The 19,653-nt window shown below is 40.3% G+C and overlaps 1 long non-coding RNA gene across 1 annotated transcript; it reads right to left on the bottom strand.

The window, feature by feature from the left end:
- Window positions 1–222: 222 nt before the first annotated feature.
- Window positions 223–18,471, bottom strand: LOC121927163. The gene is made up of 4 exons (XR_006103149.1): window positions 18,083–18,471; window positions 14,683–14,734; window positions 13,223–13,291; window positions 223–1,175 (listed from the first exon to the last, which is right to left on the bottom strand). It is a non-coding gene; the product is annotated as an uncharacterized LOC121927163 (long non-coding RNA).
- Between the last annotated feature and the right edge of the window lie 1,182 nt (window positions 18,472–19,653).

Genomic DNA, 19,653 nt, shown 5'->3' with positions numbered 1-19,653 from the left:
CTGAGGCAGATGTTATTTATATATTTAAAGCATTTTAATCATGCTTTTCAGCTGAAAAGGCTCCAAGAGCAGTTTGCTATAGTGAATTTTTTTAAAGATAGTCCCTGTCCAAAGGCTTATAATGTAAATCACAAAGTGTAACACAAAAAAGAAAAACAAACAGTGATTATTGACCAACTATGGAATAATGAGACCAGACACAAAGAACTGGGTTGAATAAAGACTACTTTATTTAACATAAAACCTATCCAACTGCTTTGAACCTGGAAAGGTGCAAGAGCAGAGAGAAACCTAATGCCCAAGTGCTGCAAGGCCTTGGAGGTAATGGCCAAAAACTGGTATTTGGTAAGGGGCAAAAAGTCAGCATGAGAAAATAAAGAACCTAGTCTAGCTACCCTGACCTGTGTATAACTGTGTAATGAACACACAGTACATAAAGTCATATCAATACAAAACCCCAATGTTACTTTGCTCCTACTCTCTTCTGTTCCATCTTAGATCATGTACGGATCCGCAATACTACCTGCTGCCCTGAAAATCCCTCAGCTCCGATGCTGTACTCAATACATACCTTCTAGACAACATGACCAGTTCATTAACTTGCAAGTCCCCAAAAAGGTAGTCAAAGATGCCACATGGAACATAATGGCCTCATAATTTGAGGCACAAATGATTGACAAAATGCCCCCTAGCCACATAAGGACGTTGGAGGATAATGGTTCATGCCTGTCAGACACTCTACCATGCTCCCAGGACCATCCATCCAATGTTTTGTGAACTTTGAAGTTACTTGTGTTTTTCTGGTACCCTTGGGCCCTGGAAGCAAAGGCCAGCCTGACAAACAAGCCCTAATGTATTGTACAGCCAGGCACCTATCCTTCACTTGGACAGAAAATCGCAAAACATGTGAAATAAGGATCGGTCAAAGAGCCTGAAGACCCTCCCCTGACCTAAATTGTTCAAATTCCCTACCATTCTTCTTACAACTTCTCACAGTACTAGGAGCTAAGGAGAGGCCTTACGACCATACAACCTTATCTCTCCAAGCCTCCATAGAAATGCAGGCTTTGGATCTTGACAGGCATCTGCATCTGGAGCCAGTTGTCTGATGCAATCCATCTGTTGGCAGGAAAGAGCATCAACAATTCTGTTGTCCATCCCAGCCACATGGAGAGCTGTAAACAAAATATTATAATGAAGATACTACAGTATAAAGGCTCTGACCAAATGTATGACCCATCTATCAACCATCTATTAACTAGAATTGATAACCTGAACTGTGGCCATATTATTGGACCAGAGATGGACATAGGACTTAGCCAATTCCGTGGCCTAAATCTGAACAGCTACCATAATTGGAAAAAAAACAAAAAAGTCAAACCAACAGCAAAAACAGGCCCTAGACAAGGGGTAGGCAATCTTTTGGAGCCGGGGGCCGGGTGGCGGTCCCATCAGACAACTGGGGGCCAAAGTCAAAAAAGAAAGATAAAAAAATTTAAAAAATAAATATATAAATAAAAACAAGGACAAATGTAGGACAAAATTTTCAATGGAAAACACTTTGTTTTTTCAAAAGTGGAGGACACTTGAAAAAATTGACTGATTTGTAAAAAAATGTTAATATAAAATGCATTTTTACTGAGGCTTCTAGAGACAATTTCCCCCACAAGGCCCCAGCGGCAATTGGCAGCAGGACCAGGCTGGGGCCGGTCCCAAGGCCTCGCCGGGCCGCATTCGGCCCGCGGGCCGCAGGTTGCCTACCCCTGCCCTAGACCATTCCTCAGGACACACCTGGGCACACCAGTGATGATATTAAATAAATCCCAAACCCAGTGGAACTTGCTGCATCAGAACCTCCAAATCATCTCAGATTTGCACCTTGTCTCTCCAAAATGAAATCCTGTTAAATGTTGTAAGAAACGGTTGTTTTAAATCTTCCCCATTCCCTTGAGAAATCCTAATTCCATTAAAAGGTTTATGTATCCCAGATATATCATCACAAAAATGTCTTTAAAAAGTTCTACCAGGTGTCACCACCATACAAGCACAATTTAACTAACTAATAAGTTTCTGAAACTCTTTAAGTGTGGTCTTCCTACACCCCATGTCTCTTCAAATGACATTTTTGGTGCAGCAAGAAAGATCAGGCGGCTGTGTTCAGCATCATCACTGTTTGTTCATTTGATTGCAGTCAGGGTGGTATGGGCCTGAACAGTGAATGAGCAGTTTGAGTCACTTCCCACTCAGCTTGCTGCACAATTTTGCATTCTCTGAGGGATGATACAGGTGGCTTTATGGAGGAGTCGGGGGTACACTTCCAAAACCCTGTCCTTTAAATCTCTCAGTTTCTCTACAGGAAGTCTACAATGCTGATCCATGGTATCAATTTCATTACCCAGGAAAATCAAACAATTACTAGGCTCATCTGTCTTCTCATGGGCTAGGAGTGCAGCCAATTCTGATGTACCCCATTCCTCCATGAAGCCATCTGTGTCATTTCCGACTTATGATGACCCTAAGGTGAATCTGTGAGCCAGTGTGGCATAACGATTTGAGTGTTGAACTACAACTCTGGAGACCAGAGTTTGATTCCCAGCTCAGCTGTGAAACCCACTGGGTGACCTTGGGCAAGTCACATGCTCTCAGCCTCAGGGAAAGGCAATGGCAAACCTCCTCTGAACAAATCTTGCCAAGAAAACCCCATGATAGGTTCGCCTTAGGGTCACCATAAGTCTGAAATGACTTGAAGGCACACAACAACAACAACAACAACAACAACAAAGATCATAAGTTATTTCACACAAAAAATCCACTCCTGTTTTCCTTTTCAAATATGTTTTTGAGCAGTCTAACTGAAGGGGAAAGGGAAAGGATGCTTTTTAGTTGTTCCTGTTAGGGTCAGGAACACTTGCAGATGTGCTGCAAATCTTTAATAGATTTCCTGGTAGATCCCATTATTTAGGTTGGGGTGGTTACCAAAATCCCTGAAAGCACCAAATCCTATTTGATCTTGGAAGCTAAGCAGGCATAAGCCTGGTTAGTACTTGGAAGGGAGACCACCAGAGAATACCAGTAACTGTAGGTTATTTCCAAATGAAGACAATGTCAAACCTCTTCTGTATGAATTTTGCCAAGAAAACCAATATTATGGGCTTACCACAAGTGAGACTTGATTTGAAGACACATAATGATAGCAAAGGTTGGGACATTATATACAAATGGAAAAATCCAGCTACAGATCTTCACTCATTTGTGAATCTTACTATCTCCCAGCCTAACTTATCCTACAAGGTTATTGTGAATATACAATGAGCAGGATTGGCAGAGATACATTATACACTGCCTTGTGCTCATTTGAAGAAGATTGCAATCAAAATACAATAAAGAAAACTGACAGGTTCCTAAAACAGTAATACATTAATGGGAAGGGGGAGTTAATGCTATTTTCTTTTAGACAGCTCCTCTAATATACACATAGATAAGTGGATATTTACACATCCATTATAATGTGTCAGCACGACCTGTATGTCTAATGAAAAATATATTGAATTCATTGCAACTTAACTCGGAAGTAAACTGAATAGAATTTCAGCTTACATTTCCCCCCAATAATTGGGAAAAGGTTACAGAACGTTACTCATCATCTGTCCCTGAAAGCTATGCACACATCTGTTGCAATAATGCTAGGAGCTAGATTTCAGGCTTTTCTCCTGAACAAACCTAAAATACTAGCTTAACCTGCAAAACCAGTTTGACCTGAGACCATATCAAGCCAAAAGAAAAAAGGTGCACTATGGGCAAAGATGGAGATGTATTATGATCTTCTCTTATAACACTGTCCTGTGATGGAACTAAAGCATATCCTCCTCTCCTGTTAAAGATTGCCATTTTTTGTTGTATGCTCCTTCAAGTAGTTTCTGACTTATAGCAACCCTAAGGCAATCCTATCATGGGGGGCTCCTTGGCAAGATTTATTCAGGGGATGATTGCTATTGTCTTTGTCTGAGGCTGAGTGTGTGTGGCTTGCTATATGGGCTTCCATGGATGAGTGGGGATTTGAACTCTTGTCTCAGAGAGTCCTAATCCAACACTCAAACTGCTATTCCCAGAATGTTTGGCTGGCACTGGAATGTAAAAGGTGATACATAATGTGCCACCATTTCATCAATTTAGTTTTAGGATGGAGAGTAAAGGAAACAGTTATTTCAACCATGTGTGATTGGCACGTGTAAGCAAAGTGTGGGCCTCAATCCTCTTGTGTACATAGTGGATGCCACAAACTCTTTTTTTCAACCAACATCACAATATAGTATTTCTGTTATGTAACACCTGACTCACTTAGTGTAGGCCTTACTTTTTTGTTACTGAATTATGTTTCCATTCTAACACTCAAGTCTCAAAATCATGTTTTAGTTAGCAAAATTACAATATTATGACATTTACACTTATGTAATTTGAAAGTGATGACAGATTAAAATATGATGAGGATGTCAACATTAACAACAGATGAAGATGTCAATAATAAACAGGTTTATTATACATTAGCCAATCAGTCTTTTGCAAACTCCATATACGAATCAAAACAGCATAAACTCATACATAAATTAAATAATAGAGTCGTCCCTCCATTTTCATGGGGGATCCATTCTGGGCCCCTTAGCGAAAATGCAAATTCGCAAATATTCAAGCCCACTGCCTTGAATGGCCACACGCTCCTGCACTCACGCCATTTTAACACTCCCCACTTGCCGGTCCATGAAGGACCAAGACCGCGGACTCAAAGTCTGCAAAAATGGAGGGACAACTGTACAATCAAGTTGATATAAACATGCAAAATGGGTGTATGTTTTTTAAAATACAAAATTTTGTATGTATATACAAAATAGGCATAACCTTATATTTTATCATTGGCCAGATTAAAATTCTCTCTCCTCATGAAAGCTAACTTCACATACTTTGCCATTTGATAAGACACATAATAGTCAGATCCTGCTAGCAAAAATGTCAATTTTTGAGAGGGGTTAACATCTCTGATATGGGCAATAAGGGGATCAAGTTATTGAGTTCTCAGCTCTGAATACAAAGGACATTCCTGAAGGAAATGACATGTTTTCCATCTTTCTGTAACCATATGGACACCATCTGTCTACAGTGCATATACCTTCATATTGTCGACTTCCATTAGGGGCAGAATATTCATTCTGCACCTAATAAGAAGGGTCTTGAGAATATGTGGACATGTGAAGGCTAGATAAGGAGGCAATCTCCCAGGGTAAACAGTGAAGGACTTAGATAACAGAGCAGTAGGTAGACACTAGTGCAATGCAGGCTTGTGACCAACATTGTCATAATTAAGAAAACATGCAGGGATAGCTGTGTTGGCCATTTGATGGATTGACATAATTAGTTTTCTGTGGGTTTTTCATGCTGTGTGGGCGCTTTCTGCAAGCATTTATTCTGACATTTCACCTGCAACTGTGGCTGGCATCTTCAGAGGGTGATGGCATGGAAGTGTGTGGGGTATATATACCTCTGTGACCCTTAGTTGGGAGGAAGAGATTTATTTGTTAATCACACAAGTATATATACCCCACACACTTCCATGCCACCACCCTCTGCTCTGCTCTGGTGCCACAACCAACTACAATTCCCAGAATTCCATAGCATTGAGCCATGGCAGTCAAAGTGGTGTCAAATGAGATTATTTCTCCAGTGCAAAGGCAGCCCGTTTTGTGAATTTAGGATCTTGTTCTTTTCTTAACCATGCTTGTGCCCCTTGTGCTTTGGGTGAGCTTTTTCTTCCTTTTAAAAAGAGAACTTTCCTTGTTGCAGTGAGGCCTGGCTGGCAATGCTGACATTCCTTTGCTTCTGTTTGTTGCTCTCCTCGTGGCCAGTTTCCATGGAGATCCAGATTCCATGCGAGCTGGCGGCAGGCCTAGCAAAACCCCATACCTCAAGGTCTCCTTGGAAAAGTACCTCCCCCCTCTAAAGTACGAGAAGCGAATAAACACACATATCCCTGCCTTTCCCCCTAGCAGACATATGCCATCGTCTTTTTTTAGTTTATGCGCTGGGAAGGAGGTACTGTAGCATGTTGGTTGTTATTAAGTTTTCAGGCAACAAGTACCAACAGCTCACTCCCCCATTCCCTGGCATACACCCCAAAAATTACCACATCATCCTGATATTTCAACATTAGCAAATACTCCAGATGGGCCGCATTAAAATTCCAGTACAGTCTCATTTGCTGACACCAGCTTGCTCCTTCCTTAAATAATCTCTTAAAATAATATAGCTGAACGTTTAACGGTGGCATGCACATATACATGGGCATGCACATACAAGTAAACGTGGATGATTGAAATCAGTGGCAGATGAAGGGCCTTTCACACTACACAAGATACAGCATTAAGATTCTATCTAAACACCATGGTTCTATCCTGGAATTTACAATTCAGGGAGGAGTGTTTGGAATCCTCATCCAGAGAGTTCTAGTGCTTCACCAAACTACCAATTCCATGATTCTACAGGGTGTTCCCAAGGTGGAATCATAGTGCTATAACTGTGGAAAGGAAGCAAAAAGACAGTGGACCTTTTTCATCTCCTTGCTTGAATCCAACTTTCTCCTGTTCGTAAGGTGGGCAGAAACTGCAAATACCTGAATATGGTGGGTTTGAAAGGGAATTATATGTAACTTTCTTAGATTATACCCGTTGCCTTTGTGGGAACTGAACAACAGTCCTGTACTGGAATATTAGAACAATTAGAATGTTCATAAATACTTTAAATAAGTGAGGCCCGTAAATGGGCATAAAGTACGTCCTCAGGATGTACTAGGGTTAGGAAAGGGCGGGCTTTACGCACGCCCCCCCCCCCCACCCCTAGTATGTCCTGAGGACATACGAAATGGCAGCGCCCGTTCTACACGGGCGCCACCATCTTGACTTCACGGATGTTTAGTGTTCACACGTCATGCGGCAGAAGTGACACCACGAGTGCATGACTAGCGACTCATGTTGCCACTTCCGGGGCGCAAAAAGAAGCGCCATTTTGGTGCTTCTTTTTTGCGGTGCCAGGGAGCCTCACAGTTTGGCTGCTGGGGCTCCTCGGCACCACTAATGGCGCCGGTCTGTAACGTGCCCGAGTTCCCCACTTGGCCTGAAAATAGGAGTGTCCCACATAAGATTTGATCCACTATGTTTGCATATCACATTGGTGTAAGTCAGGCATGGTGTAGTGTAGTGGTTCCCAAACTTTTCTCCTACAGTTGTTTTGGACTTCAACTCCCAGAATTCCTGGCTGTTGACCAAGCTGGCTGGGGCTTCTGGGAGTTGAAGTCTAAACCACCTGGAGGACCAGAGTTTGGGAATCACTGGGTAGTGGTTTGGGTGTTCAACTATGACTCTGGAGAACAGGGTTCGAGTCGCTACTCGACCATGAAACCCACTGGGTGACCTTGGGCAAGTCACATGCTCTCCGCCTCAAGGTAAGGCAATGGCAAACCTCCTCTGAACAAATCTTCCCAAGAAAACTTCATGATAGCTTTGCCTTAGAGTTGCCGTACGTTGGAAATGACTTGAAGGCACACAAAAACAAACAAACAAACAAACAAACATTGCCTAAACAAGCCTTTTCAATCTTTTTATCCTGGAAGAACCCTTCAATAACTTTCAGGTCTCAGAGAACCCCTGCATAGAAATTATTATATCTACAACTGGAAAAAAAAATCCCTTCACACAATTCTAAGGTTATGGAGAACTCAAGTTGTGCTAAAGACCCTGTGCTATGCAGGCTCCCAAATTTCTGCTGTCCCACATACACATTGCACCCATTGCACTCTCCCCAAAAACCTGCTCCTGTGAGTTGAGATCCTCAAAATGTATGGGAAAGTTATTGGGTAGAGAACTGTTATATAGGGAGAATCTGCAAAAATTTCATTCTCTGACTTGCATGACCAGAATTTTTTGTATTAGTGCAAATCCACTCCTGGCTAAAACCCTACTGTTGGTATAGTACATATCACACACTTATACACTGATGTACATATTTATGATAGTTATGTGAACATTTTCACTCAGTCTGAAAGGGAAAGTATAATTTGACATTAATATTTCAGATTTTTAATTGGTGGGGAAAGGATCTTTCCCACATCCTATGGAAATGGTTTATTCTGAGGACACATTCCCAGAAAACCCACATTCAGCAGTTGGGTAAAACCCTTTTTATGATGACCAGTTAACATGCCATGAAAAATGTGAAAGCTTTTGAGATCCCCAGAATTGTTTTTTTTTTTTTTTTTTTTTTTTTTTGGATAAGGGGTATGGGATAGGGGAACAAGGAGAAAAATCAAAGTATTGTCCTGATACGTTCATGAATTCTTCAGTCTAGAGCTAGTCTTGAAATTGAGATTTGTTGCCTGAATGTATTTGCCATTTATAGGTATCATATTATGCCTAGCAATGAAGTTGTTTTGTCCCACAATGCATTGCTAGGCGTAATCTGATAGCTGCTGTAATCAACAGCTGTTAATTCATTAATTCTAAACCCCTTTAGTTTTGTGACATTTCAGGTAATCCTAATAAAGACATTGTGTGTACAGTGGCTAGTAATCCATGGATTGGAATGTCTGTGGCTCCCCATGCTCCATATTATTAAATGGCAGAGTGTGCACATGGATGCATGGACTTGTCAGGTATTGAACAATACGTGGTGTGACTGTACACATTTTTCCCATCTGGGAACCAAACCACCATGAATGGGAAGGGTCCACTGTATGGGATGAGAAGACTCCACCCCCATGGATATATAAGGATCAAGTTGCTTTTTGACTTAATGAGATCCCATAAAGTTTATAGGATTTTCTTAGTCAAGGTATTCTCAGAGGTTGTTTTGCCAGTTCCTTCCTCTGAAATGTAGCCTACTGCACCTGGAATTAATTGGCAGTCTCCCATCCCAGTACTAACCAGGGCTGATCCAGCTTAGCTTCCAAGATCAGACAAATTCTAGTGCCTTTAGGGTATTTAGATTTCTTAATAGTTATTTTGGATTTTTTTTCCTCATAGACTAGGATGATGGTGTTGGTGATGCTTACATTATTTATATCTCATCATATAACTGTATATCTCAAGAGTACTGAACAACAAAAGATGACCATCTTTGTTTTTTTTAATTTTAATTGCCATACAATGTGCCCTTTGTCCCCCTACTGTAAAACAAATCCATATACAGTCCGTCCTTGCCTTACGCTGGGATCCGTTCTGGATCCCGCCGCGTAAGGCAAATTCCGCCTATGCTTGAGCCCCATTGGAAACAATGGGGCTTGTGCGCGGCGGCGCGGGAGCGCGCGGGGCACAACGGGCATGCGCACCCATTCAATTGAATGGGACGCGCCGCCCCTTCTGCCCTGCGCGCACTCCGCGGCTTGAGCGCGTATGCTCAAGGCCGCGTATGGCGCGCCCACGTATGGCGCAGGCGCACTGTATTTTTCTCTGTCAAATTTTAGAGGGCATGGAATATATGCTTAATTTTTCAGTCCCCAAAAGGCAAACAATTGTTTAAAAATTATTATCTTTATAGTTATAATACAAAACATACAAAACAATATACAAGCTAAGCAAAACTATAACCTCCACCATTCTTTCTCTGAATTCTGTTCTAACAGTAGCCTCTTGTCCTGAATACAGATTTCTCATCAGGACTATCAGATGCAATGGCACTCCCATGTCTTTCAGAGCCATCTGTAGCTTTTCATGATCTAAGTAGTGAAAGGCTTTGTTGAGGTCTATAAAACACAAGCTGATTTTCCTTTGGAATTCCTTGTTGTGCTCCATTAGCCATAGTATGTTTGTTATGTGGTTCCTAGTGCTTTTCTTGAGCCCCACTTGAACATCTGGGATTTCTCTCCCTACATATGGTTGGAGTCTGCAGTGCAGAATTTTCAGCATAATTTTGCTTGGATGGGAGATTAATGTTATGGTCCTGAAATTACTCTAGTCTTTTTATGTCTTTTTCTATGTGTGTATGGTTTGGGATATATATTGAATGTTTCCAGTCTGTTGGCCTCCATTTTGTTCTCCATATTTGTTGACATACATTAGCTAGCACTAGAATCGATTTCGTCTGTGTGCATTGCAGTACTTTAACTGGAATATCAACTGTTCCTGGTAATTTGTTTTTACCAGTTTCTCTTACTGTAGCTTCCACTTTGCTATTTAGAATTTGGGAGTCATCTTTGCATTCCTTAAGCCAAACTAACATACTTGAGGCAAAGTATAGCTTCAGATCAAGGAGCCCAATGCCTCCCCTTTGTTTCTTGTCATGAAGGAATTTGAATCTTATTCTATATTTATTTTACCTGCCAGATAGATTTTGCCATTTTTTAAACAGTCACTATAATCAGTATTGTTTTAAAAAAGAAGAAACCAACTTGTTTTAATGATAACAACTTCTTGCATTATTTGGTGAGTGCGACTACTCCTTTCTTGTTCTTCATATTTTCCTCCCGAGGTTAATGTTTTGATGAACCACTACCATGAATCTGAAACATGATTAGCTGGGGATGGAATAATGTTAAAAACAGAATGGGGAGAGACACTATAAGGATTCACAGGAAGAGTGATACACTTTGTCATCTTCTGTGCTAAAATCCAGGAATCTACATTGAACAGTTATTATTTGGTGGTTACAGCACATCTATCATTCTTTGCCATCTAGAACTTTACACAATGCAATATCTTGGACAGAAGTCTGAGGAACACATGGACTTGATTTCATTTAAAAATAAAATAAAGGGTTGTGCTTCCTTTTACATTTGTCTTTGTCAGCTGGGATGGGAAGCCAGTTTGATGCAGATTCTTACCTTACAAAAGAAACTAATTCATTATTGATATATTTTACCACTTCTTTTCATTACGGAAAACATTGGAACATATGGCACAATCTGCTGCCGCCTGGAATGCAAATCAGAAGGCCAATACTGAAACACTAATATTAAGAAAAAATATTTTGCTACCTTGAATTATTTTATAAAATAATGTGATTTCTACTCTTGGAATGTAAAATTGCAGCCAGGAGGGTTAGAGCTGTTTGCTCTAGTTCGGCAAACCTCTTTTTAATTTTGAGTGTCAGCTAAAATGCTGAAAGTTTATAATGTATTTAGGACTTCACATGATGTAACTGATTATATTTAGATTTTTATTCACTTAGGGTAGGCCAGGTCAAGTGTAGAATATGAATGAAACATTTGTTTCATATTCTCCTCATGCATTCTCATTCCCCCCTACCCGTTCAATTGAGATTCAGTGACAAACCATAGTTTTTCATTACATGTAAACCAGGCAAAATATTATGTGCCATTAATCTGTGATGTAGTGGTTTGAGTGCTAAGCTATGATTCTGGAAACTAGCGCGCAAATCCCCATTTGGCCATGGAAACCCACTCAGTGATCTTTAGTGGATCACACACTCTTAGCCTCAGAAAGCCCTGTGATAAATTCACCTTACAGTTGCTGTAAGTCAGAAATGTCTTGAAGATACCTAACGACAACATGGAAGGTAGAAAGAAAAGGTGACATTATACAGTAGATGGATTGGTTCTTAAAGGAAGCATGACTCCGAGTTTGCAAGATTTGATCAGGGCTCTCGATGACCAGGGCACTGGACAACATGCCTCTAAATATATTGAGGGAGCACCTATCCCTGTTTCAGCCCAAGGACTGAGCTCTTTGAAGTGGGGCACGTCTCATCTCTATCCCACCAGCAAGATCAATAAACTGTTAGGAAAAGGGAATGCGCCTTCTTAGCCATGACACCCCAGGTGAAATATCTTTCCACCTGAGGCTCAACTGGTGCAAACACTACTTTCATTTAGATACCTAACAACAACAAGAACAACAACTTTATTGCAGCCATTTGGCCAGCACAATTACAAAATTCCAATTTAAAACATAACTTAGTTTTATACCATAGGTTCATATACAGGCAGATTGGAGAATATAAACAAATGATAGTTTATAAAAAGTAAGGATAAAAAGTAAGGATAGGACTGCACGATCAGGTAAACACACAACAATGAGTAGGCTGCCATCACCTCACAAACAACTCTATCATATTGTGTAATAGAGCACCACATTCAAGACATATTAGTTCAAAGCCACAGTCATATCCCCTGTCCAAGCAAGAGTTAAACTACAAAGTGCCATTAATCAGATGCAACTGATTGGGGTAACTTCATTAGACTTTAGTCCCCAACTAGGTTAGTTTGATGGCATGGTAAAATACGGCCATTAGATACCAACTGAAAAATCATGGTGTTTCATCAAAGCATTTGGGCTTCATTGATTTATCTTGTATGCTAATGCATGTTTTAATTTGCTTTAATTTGTTAATTTCATTTCATGCTTGTAGCTTGAATTATTTTTATTGCTTTAAACTACTTTAACTTGCTTGTATTAGCCCCACTTGCATACCGCTCTGACATTTTTTTTATATAGGACAGGGTAGAAATATTTTAATGACAATTTCACTGCTAGGGTCTAAATGCCTCCCAGACATCATATAGCCTTGGACTGCTTCAACGCAAGCTACAGTGAAATGTTTTTGGAAATCACTGGAAATGAAGACTACAGAATATTTCTGTTAAAATAAGCAGTCCTGGGAGAATATTTTATTAAAGCTGCACCCAAATTTTAGTTCAGCTAAGCACACATTACAATTTTCCATTATTATGTAAAGGGAAAAGTATGTTGCATACCTTAACACAGAAGCCACAAATCCCAAAAGCCCGCTAGGCATGTGGAAGGCCTGTATGTGCCCAGCATGGCTTTCAAATATTTTCCTTAACAACTACTCCCCAGTGGCATAAAGTAAACTATTTCTGACGTCCCTTAGAAATGGAAAAAGCAACAGAACTAAGGGTCTGTTAACACCGAGAAAATATCATACTCTTTCTGATGGTAATGAACTGGCTGTGAAAGTTTTTAAAATGTGGCCCTGTGTGCCAGGTTTTTTTTTTTTGGGGGGGGGGGGGGGGGGGGTTGGTAAAAAACACACCAGTCTGTGGTTTCTCTAGGGTTGAACTCAGAGCAGTAGACGGTAGTTATAAGCTACAAGTAACAGTTACCTCCAGTGTCACTTTTTTGATAACAATAATATAACATACATCAGAAGTAATTTAATGAATAAGATCGAATTTACTTTATTAGTGAAACATTAAGATTGTTACCTTTGAAAATTTTCAGGTTTTATGTCATTCCATCAGTCCTTTTCTCACACACAAAGCAATGGAAAGCAACTGAAAAGTAACAATACACCAAGTAATAAGTTATTTTTTTCAACACTGCAATAAGTAACAGCAGGGACTTGCTTTTCATATATTGCTTTATTTACATTTTATTCCACCTATCTCCAAATATGGGAACTAAGGCAGCTATTAACAAAGTAACTTTCCTAGCACTGGGTCCAATGCATTCTGCACAGGTTTTCAAGAAGTAGTATCTTTGCAGTCTACATTCTTTGAAGAGTTACTTTGAGAACAGAATTCATCAAAGTGGGGGGAGGATTTAACTTTTTTTCTGGTCCCCAAGGTTTTCACCTTCAACTTAAAGTTCCTCCAGAAGGGAAAAAAAATCTCTGAAAGAGTTTCTAGTTCTTTGTTTAGATTTTACCTGTTCTTATTCTTAGGTTTATAACTAGACTTCTTTGAAATTTTCAGGTTTCCATCTTCCAGTGATTGCATGTCACATCTAGACTCAAGCAACATTTCAGAAATCGATTTTCACCAATTTTCACTGAGTCTTCTTTGCTTTTATTCAGGAGTTATGACGTGCTGAAATATTTTAGCACTACAGCATGCCTGCACCATACGCGGACTTGATGTTACACGGATGGTGCATGTGCCTGTAGTGTGCGCATGGCACAGTGCGCATGAGTGCATCACCACTGAAAACAACAGGACTTGAGGTCCCATGGTATTTCTTTTGTGCAGAGAGGATGTGTGTGTCCAGAACGGATTCCCACATAAATCGAGGGTCCACTGTATTACACTAGTTTAAACATTAGAATTACAGTGGGCCCTCGCCTTACGCGGGGATCCGTTCTGGATCCCTCCGTGTAAGGCGAATTCCGCCTATGCTCAAGCCCCATTGGAAACAATGGGGCTCGTGCACGGCGGCACGACGGCGCACAGGGCGCAGCGGGCATGCACGCCCATTCAATTGAATGGGACGCACTGCCCCTTCCGCCCCGCGCCTTGAGCACGTATGCTCAAGCCGTGTAAAGCGCACCCGCGTATGACACGGGCGCGCTGTATTTTGTTTTGGTACATTTCTCTTTCCTTCACTTGAACTCTACAGAAACTGTGTCTTGGAAACAATAGCTGTTTTACTGACAGCAGCCATCTTAGCTAGTTCTGGCATAATACAAACAGTCAAGTAGTGATACAGGTCATTTTGGAAAGTACAGGATTATTTTAAACTGCTGGAGGAAGTATGAATGAAAAGTCCTCATTAATTTCCTTGAAATTCCAAGGAAATATTTTGGGATGAAGAAAATATCTTACAAATCTCCAAAATAAAATTGGTTGTACAGGAATAAAACCTGGAACTTTCAGAGACTTTTTTTTTCTTGTCTGATGAGGTTCTAAGATAAAACCATTTGAAATTGGCTATCATTGGCACTTTTTACCTTTTACAACTAAATTTGTCTCCAGATGTGTCAATACCAAGGCAGGGACTTGCTGTAGAAAGAAAGAAAAGGGCTTGTAACCTTGCATATGACCATTATGGGCGACATATTTTGTTCCTTTTGCTTTGCCTAATAAAGATATCACTGCTATGAATTTTTTGGATTTTGCTATATTTAACCTCCCTTGGTAACCCTCCTCTAATCTGTTTCCAGCCTATCAGCATCCATGTAAATCTAAACGTGTACCTGGAACCACACTGAGTGAGTGGGAAAAGCTTTGGGGTAAGCTGCAGGATAAAATCAGTGAGTACGGAAGACCTGTTAAAATCTTATTATGCAGATTAAAATAAATCACCATGGTGCAGTGGTTTTGAGTGTTTCACTATGACCCTGGAAACCAGGGTTTGAATCCCCACTCTGCCATGAAACCCACTGGGTAACCTTGGGCAAGTCACTTGCTTTCAGTCTCATTGGAAGCAATGGCAAAACTCCTCTGAACAAATCTTGCCAAGTAAATCCCATGATATGTTTGCCTTGGGGTCACCATAAGTTAGAAGATACTTGAAGGCACAAAATCATACACACATTGCATGCTCAACCCATTTTCTAAACAAAAATTAAAAAAATGGAGAAAGAGCTTAGACCAAGCAAACTTAATTTCCTATGAATCAAAATCACAATTAAGAAGACTTCTTAGAAAGAAATTGAAAAAAAGTCCCTTGCAAATAATCCCAAACAGGTAAACATTCTGGTAATAAGATTTTATAAGATGACCAAAAGCTTTTTATATTCAGGCAAACTACTTTGTACTTTTGCAACCTCTGCTGGACATTTGAAGGAAGAATTTTAGCACATGAACAGCATAGGAAACAGCACGTGCATTATAAACAATGATTGTACAGCACCCTCTGCTGTATTTTAAGATATTGCTCTACCTAATCTTAAAGCCAAGAGCCAGTATGGTGTAGTGGTTTGAGTACTTAGGACTCTGGAGAACAGGGTTTGACCCCCTGTTCAACCATGAAAACCCACTAGATGACCCTTAGCAAGTCACATTCTCTCACCCTCAGACAAAAGCAAACTCTCTGAACAATTCTTGCCAAGAAAACCCTGTGATTGGTTCACCTTAGAGTGATCATAAGTGAAAAACATCTTGAAGGGTTGTCTTATTTTAGGGTTGTCTTATTTTAGCTGTTGCATAATAATGTATTACAGCGCGCCTGCGTCATACGCGGGGGCGCTTTACGCGGACTTGAGCTTATGCGCTCAAGCCGCGGGGCACGCACAGGGCAGAAGGGGCGGCACATCCCATTCAATTGAATGGGCGTGTGCGCCCGTTGCGCCCCGCCACACTGCCGTGCCGCCGTGCATGAGTCCCATTCTTTCCAATGGGGCTTGAGCATAGGCGGAATTCGCCTTACGCGGAGGGATCTGGAACAGATCCCCGCATAAGGCGAGGGCCGACTGTATAATAAAAATGTTTGTTGAAGTGTTTAGAAACTGAATTCATCCGAATCCTCTGCTTTCTTTCAGCAATAAAATATAGGCCCAGAACAGATGGGTGTTTGAGGCGCCCTTGACACATGCAAGGGTTGCCTGGTGGGCAGAGCACCCAAATGCCTGGCAGCCCTCACACATGGCGGTGCGTAACAGTGATGTTGCAACTGCACCGCTTCCAGACGGAGTGGCACAGCTGTGTTGTCATCGCGACGTCTCTTGCGCTTTGTGGCATCACAGCAACGCCGCAAAGAGGGGCCACTTCAGGGTGCTCTTTTTTTGCTCTGCAGGAGCGCCACGCAATTTGGTTGCTGCAGCGCTCCTGCGGAGCAAAGAGAAGCGCCGGGGAGGTGCCTCTTTCTGGTGGTTTGTACCCCGCCATAAACTCCTAAATAATGTCCTCCATTAGCATGCATAGGACATGTGTCAGAGGTGGTCAAAAAGGGTAGGTCTTTAACTCTATCTGCAGGTTACATGGACTGCCAAAAAGTGGAAGAAATGAAAGCTGCCAGATCTTCTCTTCTGGTTTTGAAAAAGAACCCATATTATATTTTGCTAAACACTGCAGGCATCCCTGCAACCTATTTAAAAGGGGAACTGACTTCAAGACTTCTAGAAAAGACATTTCACTTTACATGCTAGAAACAGAGTGATCCATGGACACCAGAGGGATCAAGTCACAAAAACATGTGACCCCAAAGCCATCCTGTGACGTGCGGACATACTGGTAATAGGAATTTCAATTCCATAGGCAGCAGAATCTCAGTGTAATTGTACACAAGAATTCAGTTTTTATCAGAGAATCTGGTTTACCAAGATGAGGTATTATACGTTTCCCCATGAAGAACCAAGATGTACTTGTTGCAGTGTAGGGTATGATTTCCACAAAGAAAAGTGGGAAAACACTAATAGCAGATATAGGTTTTGGTCCTAATTCAAAAAAGCATGTAGATATATAAATGCATAACTTATGCCTGTAAAGGTTTTTATCCAAAGCAAGCCAACAGAAACAATTTTGTTCATGTATACGCAAATAATTCTGTGACTGTTATATTCATTTGCTTTGACTAGAAGTCAGTCTGTAACTTGGTATGCCTTACTTTGAAAGTAGATCACTTGTTCAATTAATGCTTGCATATCATAGCAAGTTTCCAGTTGTAGATGGAGAAGGGACAAAGCAAGGAAAAATGTTAAAAGGACAGAGCTTGCTAGCACAAGATTTCTGAAAGTGTGGCCTGAAATCTTTAAAATACTTCTTTCATATGGAAGACTAAAAAGGGATCTTCAAATCTCAGTTTTGAGACAAGAAATTTATAAACTGCTTCTTTTGGAGTCTCTCTTGCGGCACACACACATACACACACTGAAGGAGCCTCCATGTTTTACCCTCAACCTATCCATGGGTCATGGCAAAATCCATAATTCTGGCTCCAAAACCTGACCTCAACTTATACATGAGGGCAACTTATAGTTGAGTACAGTGGACCCTTGTTATACGCTGGGGTTTGGTTCCAAGATCCCCCGTGTATAACAAAATCCATGTATGCTCAAGTCCCATTAAGTTTAATGACATAGCAAAATGGTGTCCCTTATAAAAAATGGAAAATCAAGGTAAATTTATACTTTTTTGGAATATTTTCAAACCATGTATGCTTGAATCCGTGTATAAAAAATCCGTGTATAAGAAGGGCTGACTGTATATACGGTATGTGATTTTACTTTCCAGCCTCTTGTCTCCCTAGTTTTTTGGATCTTATTTCACATGGATTTCAAGTGTTGCTATAACCTTCTATCTAAAGTTTTCCACATTTCATAAATATAAGTGCTTGGTTGAAATAACATCTTTTATTACATTTAGAACAATGGCAAGGTTGGAGGAGAGCCAATTAGTGAGACAACTAACCTTCAAAGTCCTTAAACAATTGCTCTCATTAGAACTATTCTCAAATAAGAAGTTTGAATCTTGTCATTTCAACGCTGTAATTCCCCAACTCTAGGGACTAAAGAAACAGTTTATTAGAAATCCAGGAGGCTTACGCAGGAAATGTAAAATCTATTGGCTCTTGAGCATGGTCTCTCATTTAATTACTTAAATTATTCTGGAATTAAGTTAAAAATACATTTAATTGTTTCTTTTTTTGTTAGAAAATATCTAACTTAATTGATTTTCACTAGTTCCTATCACTATAGTCCCTATCAGCTGAATAGCTAGGTCACCATAGTGGCAGTTACTAGAATTCACTAGCAAGCAAAAAGAAAGCAAGACATAATAATAATAATAATAATAATAATAATAATAATAATTTGTTTTATTTATATACCGCTATTCCAAAGATCATAGCGGTGAACAGCAAGTAAGCTAATTAGCAAGTAAGCTAATTTTCCCCCAACAGTCTGGGTACTCATTTTAGCGACCTTGGAAGGATGCAAGCCTGAGTCGAGCTTGGGCCCTTTTTCTGGTCTTGAACTCGCAACCTTGTGGTTTCGAGTGAATGGCTGCAGTACAGGCATTTAACCACTGCGCCACCAGGGCTCCAATCTTGATTAAAACTGAAGATTATGAGTCTAATTAAAACATAACAATATTTTTACTTATTAAAAAGTGCTGGATACACCAACTTTCTCTTGTTGTATGGTTGGCATTTCAGCTCCCTCCAAATCCTACAATTGTATTTATTAACATTGCTACATGACACTTTATTGGGACGGATATCTCAGCTGAAGATACAGGGCAAGACCCTTTACGTTCCCATCTAAAACAGAAGAGTCCCAGCTTCTTGTGTGCCTCTCAGTAGTCCTATTGTCCTACTGTAAAGTTCATCTAGTGACCTACGTAGAGGCAAGCTAAGCCAATGACAGTAACAAAGATGTAAAATAGTTATGTCTACCTGCTTTAGGGACACATTTAAAGAGTTATTTCCAGGGTCTGTTTTGAGATGGGACAATTTTAAAAGTTTTATATGGAATTTAATATACAAGTATCTGCCTCAAAGGAATTTAAAACCTGAAATATACATAGAACAGCAAGTACACTCTTCTGCAAATTACTAAAGGCATAATATGAATGGTTTCTCCTCATACAGACAACAGCACAGTTTGACTGACATATTTCTGTGCTATTGACCATAGTTTGTGATCAATAGCAAGAGAACATCTTCCTCAAAAAGCTAAGCAAAACTAAAATGTGCAAAAATACTGGTTTTACACAGTGAATGGCTGCTGGGGAAACTCATAAATTGTATAGTTTAAAAAACTTTTCAATGAATTTTATCAAGCGCTCTCCAAATGCCAAGACTGTATGTGTGATCCAGTATACTGTTACAAAGAAGTAACTTGAAATTAGTGAGGCTTACTTCTTAACTGAGATGGATCAATCTGCCAGCTTTGCTTTACTCTATTTTTTAAAATTCTCAATCCTTACAAAATTTGGTGAATCCATTGACCAAATCCAATTGTCTTCCTGTAGAAAGATTC

Source organism: Sceloporus undulatus, chromosome 3, assembly GCF_019175285.1.
Source record: "Sceloporus undulatus isolate JIND9_A2432 ecotype Alabama chromosome 3, SceUnd_v1.1, whole genome shotgun sequence".
In the NCBI taxonomy this organism is placed as follows: Eukaryota; Metazoa; Chordata; class Lepidosauria; order Squamata; family Phrynosomatidae; genus Sceloporus; species Sceloporus undulatus.
The sequence above is the reverse complement of the archived record's forward strand: the minus strand, read 5'-3'. Positions and strand labels throughout refer to the sequence as shown.